The sequence below is a fragment of the Triticum aestivum genome, chromosome 3B (assembly GCF_018294505.1).
Source record: "Triticum aestivum cultivar Chinese Spring chromosome 3B, IWGSC CS RefSeq v2.1, whole genome shotgun sequence".
Classification (NCBI taxonomy): domain Eukaryota; kingdom Viridiplantae; phylum Streptophyta; class Magnoliopsida; order Poales; family Poaceae; genus Triticum; species Triticum aestivum.
The window spans coordinates 719,339,166-719,344,088 of record NC_057801.1 but is presented as its reverse complement, the minus strand read 5'-3'; positions in this window follow the sequence as shown (position 1 = coordinate 719,344,088).

Here is a 4,923-nt window from a genome sequence, read left to right as displayed (position 1 = left end):
CGACAACATTGGTTTCTTGCCAAACCATAGTTCATATTGTGTCGTCTCAACGGACTTAGGTGGTGCCCCTTTTTAACGTGAATGCAACTGTCTTTAATGCATGACCCCAAAACGATAGTGGTAAATCGGTAAGAAACATCATAGATTGTACAATATCCAATAAGTACGGTTATGACGTTTGGACACACCATTACGCTGTGGTGTTCGGGTGGCGTGAGTTGCGAAACATTCCGCATTGTTTCAAATGTAGACCAAACTCGTAACTCAAATATTCTCCTCCACGATCAGATCGAAGAAATTTTATTTTCTTGTTACGATGATTTTCAACTTCACTCTAAAATTCTTTGAACTTTTCAAACGTTTCAGACTTATGTTTCATTAAGTAGATATACCCATATCTGCTCAAATCATCTGTGAAGGTCAGAAAATAATGATACTTGCTACGAGCCTCAACACTCATCGGATCGCATACATCAGTATGTATTATTTCCAATAAGTCAGTTGCTCGCTCTATTGTTCCGGAGAATGGAGTCTTTAGTCATCTTGCCCATAAGGCATGGTTCGCAAGCATCAAGTGATTCATAATCAAGTGATTCCAAAATCCCATCAGCATGAATTTTCTTCATGCGCTTTACACCAATATGACCTAAACTGCAGTGCCACAAATAAGTTGCACTATCATTATTAACTTTGCATCTTTTGGTTTCAATATTATGAATATGTGTATCACTACGATCGAGATCCAACGAACCATTTTCATTGGGTGTGTAACCATATAAGGTTTTATTCATGTAAACAGAACAACAATTTATTCTCTTACTTAAATGAATAACCGTATTGCAATAAACATGATCAAATCATATTCATGCTCAACGCAAACACCAAATAACACTTATTTAGTTTCAACACTAATCCCGAAAGTATAGGGAGTGTGCGATGATGATCATATCAATCTTGGAACTACTTCCAACACACATCGTCACCTCGCCTTTTTACTATTTTCTGTTTATTCTGCAACTCCCGTTTCGAGTTACTACTCTTAGCAACTGAACCAGTATCAAAATGCCGAGGGGTTGCTATAAACACTAGTAAAGTACACATCAATAACATGTATATCCAATATACCTTTGTTCACTTTTGCCATCCTTCTTATCCGCCAAATACTTGGGGCAGTTCCACTTCCAGTGACTAGTCCCTTTGCAGTAGAAGCACTTAGTCTCAGGCTTAGGACCAGACTTGGGCTTCTTCACTTGAGCAGCAACTTGCTTGCCGTTCTTCTTGAAGTTCCACTTCTTCCCTTTGCCCTTTTCTTGAAACTAGTGGTCTTGTCAACCATCAACACTTGATGCTTTTCTTGATTTCTACCTTCATCGATTTCAGCATCACGAAGAGCTTGGGAATCGTTTTCGTCATCCCTTGCATACTATAGTTCATCACGAAGTTCTACTAACTTGGTGATGGTGACTAGAGAATTCTGTCAATCACTATCTTATCTGGAAGATTAACTCCCACTTGATTCAAGCGATTGTAGTACCCAGACAATCTGAGCACATGCTCACTAGTTGAGCGATTCTCCTCCATCTTTTAGCTATAGAACTTGTTGGAGACTTCATATCTCTCAACTCGGGTATTTGCTTGAAATATTAACTTCAACTCCTGGAACATCTCATATGGTCCATGACGTTCAAAACATCTTTGAAGTCCCGATTCTAAGTCGTTAAGCATGGTGCACTAAACTATCAAGTAGTCATCATATTGAGCTAGCCAAACGTTCATAATGTCTGCATCTGCTCCTGCAATAGGTCTGTCACCTAGCGGTGCATTAAGGACATAATTCTTCTGTGCAGCAATGAGGATAAACCTCAGATCACGGATCCAATCCGCATCATTGCTACTAACATCTTTCAACACAATTTTCTCTAGGAACATATCAAAATAAACATATGAAAGCAACAACGCAAGCTATTGATCTACAACATAATTTGCAAAATACTACCAGGACTAAGTTCATGATAAATTTAAGTTCAATTAATCATATTACTTAAGAACTCCCACTTAGAAAGACATCCCTCTAATCCTCTAAGTGATCACGTGATCCAAATCAACTAAACCATAACCGATCATCACGTGAAATGGAGTAGCTTTCAATGGTGAACATCATTATGTTGATCATATCTACTATATGATTCACGCTCGACCTTTCGGTCTCCATGTTCCGAGGCCATATCTGCATATGCTAGGCTCGTCAAGTTTAACCTGAGTATTCCGCGTGTGCAAAACTGGCTTGCACCCGTTGTAGATGGACGTAGAGCTTATCACACCCGATCATCACGTGGTGTCTGGGCACGACGAACTTTGGCAACGGTGCATACTCAGGGAGAACACTTCTTGATAATTAGTGAGAGATCATCTTATAATGCTACCGTCAAACAAAACAGAATAAGATGTATAACAGATAAACATCATATGCAATCAAAATATGTGACATGATATGGCCATGATCATCTTGCGCCTTTGATCTCCATCTCCAAAGTACTGTCATGATCTCTATCGTCACCGGCACGACACCATGATCTTCATCATCTTGATCTATATCAATGTGTCGTCACATGGTCGTCTCGCCAACTATTGCTCTTGCAACTATTGCTATCGCATAGCGATAAAGTAAAGCAATTATTTGGCACTTGCATCTTATGCAACAAAGAGACAACCATAGAGCTTCTGCCAGTTGCCGATAACTTCAACAAAACATGATCATCTCATACAACAACTTATATCTCATCACGTCTTGACCATATCACATCACAACATGCCCTGCAAAAACAAGTTAGACGTCCTCTACTTTGTTGTTGCAAGTTTTACGTGGCTGCTACGGGCTGAGCAAGAACCGTTCTTACCTACGCATCAAAACCACAACGATAGTTCGTCAAGTTGGTGCTGTTTTAACCTTCTCAAGGACCGGGCGTAGCCACACTCGGTTCAACTAAAGTTGGAGAAACTGACACCCGCTAGTCACCTGTGTGCAAAGCACGGCGGTAAAACCAGTCTCGCGTAAGCGTACGCGTAATGTCGGTCCGGGCCGCTTCATCCAACAATACCGCCGAACCAAAGTATGACATGCTGGTAAGCAGTATGACTTGTATCGCCCACAACTCACTTGTGTTCTACTCGTGCATATGACATCAACACATAAAACCTAGGCTCGGATGCCACTGTTGGGGAACGTAGTAATTTCAAAAAAATTCCTACGCACACGCAAGATCATGGTGATGGCATAGCAACGAGAGGGGAGAGTGTTGTCCACGTACCCTCGTAGACCATAAGCGGAAGCGTTATCACAACGCGGTTGATGTAGTCGTACGTCTTCACGACTCGACCGATCCAAGCACCGAATGTACGGCACCTCCGTGTTCAGCACATGTTCAGCTCGATGACGTTCCCCGGGCTCCAATCCAGCAAAGCGTCCGGGATGAGTTCTGTCAGCACGACGGCGTGGTGACGATGGTGATGTTCTACCGGCGCAGGGCTTCGCCTAAACTCCGCGACGATATGACCGAGGTGGAATATGGTGGAGGGGGGCACCGCACACGGCTAAGGAACGATCCGTAGATCAACTTCTGTGTTATGGGGTGCCCCCTGCCCCCGTATATAAAGGAGCAAGGGGGGAGGAGGCCGGCCCTAGGAGGGGGCGCGCCAAGTGTGGAGTCCTACTAGGACTCCCTAGTCCTAGTAGGATTCCACCTCCCTTGTTGGAGTAGGAGAAGGAGAAAGAGGGGGGAGGAAGAAGGAAAGGGGGGTTGCGCCCCTTGTCCAATTCGGACCAGAGGGGGGGGGCGCATGCCTCCTTCCTTTTGGCCTCTCTCCTCTATTCCCGTATGGCCCAATAACGCCCATATACTCCCCAGCGAATTCCCGTAACTCTCCTGTACTCCGAAAAATACCCGAATCACTTGGAACCTTTCCGAACTCCGAATATAGTCGTCCAATATATCGATCTTTACGTCTCGACCATTTCGAGACTCCTCGTCATGTCCCCGATCTCATCCGGGACTCCGAACTCCTTTGGTAAATCAAAACTCATAAACTCATAATATAACTGTCATCGTAACGTTAAGCGTGCGGACCCTACGGGTTCGAGAACTATGTAGACATGACCTAGAACTATTCTCGGTCAATAACCAATAGTGGAACCTGGATGTTCATATTGGTTCCTACATATTCTACGAAGATCTTTATCGGTCAAACCGCATAACAACATACGTTGTTCCCTTTGTCATCGGTATGTTACTTGCCCGAGATTCGATCGTCGGTATCCAATACCTAGTTCAATCTCGTTACCGGCAAGTCTCTTTACTCGTTCCGTAATACATCATTTCATAACTAACTCATTAGTTACAATGCTTGCAAGGCTTAAGTGATGAGTATTACCGAGATGGCTCAGAGATACCTCTCTGACAATCGGAGTGACAAAACCTAATCTCGAATTATGCCAACTCAACATGTACCTTTGGAGACACCTGTAGAGCACCTTTATAATCACCCAGTTACATTGTGACGTTTGGTAGCACACAAAGTGTTCCTCCGGTAAACGGGAGTTGCACAATCTTATAGTTGTAGGAACTTTGTATAAGTCATGAAAAAAGAAATAGCAACATACTAAACGATCAAGTGCTAAGCTAACGGAATGGGTCAAGTCAATCACATAATTCTTCTAATGATGTGATCCCGTTAATCAAATGACAACTCTTTTGTCCATGGCTAGGAAACTTAACCATCTCTGATTCACGAGCTAGTCAAGTAGAGGCATATTAGTGACACTATGTTTGTCTATGTATTCACACATGTATTATGTTTCCGGTTAATACAATTCTAGCATGAATAATAAACATTTATCATGAAATAAGGAAATAAATAATAACTTTA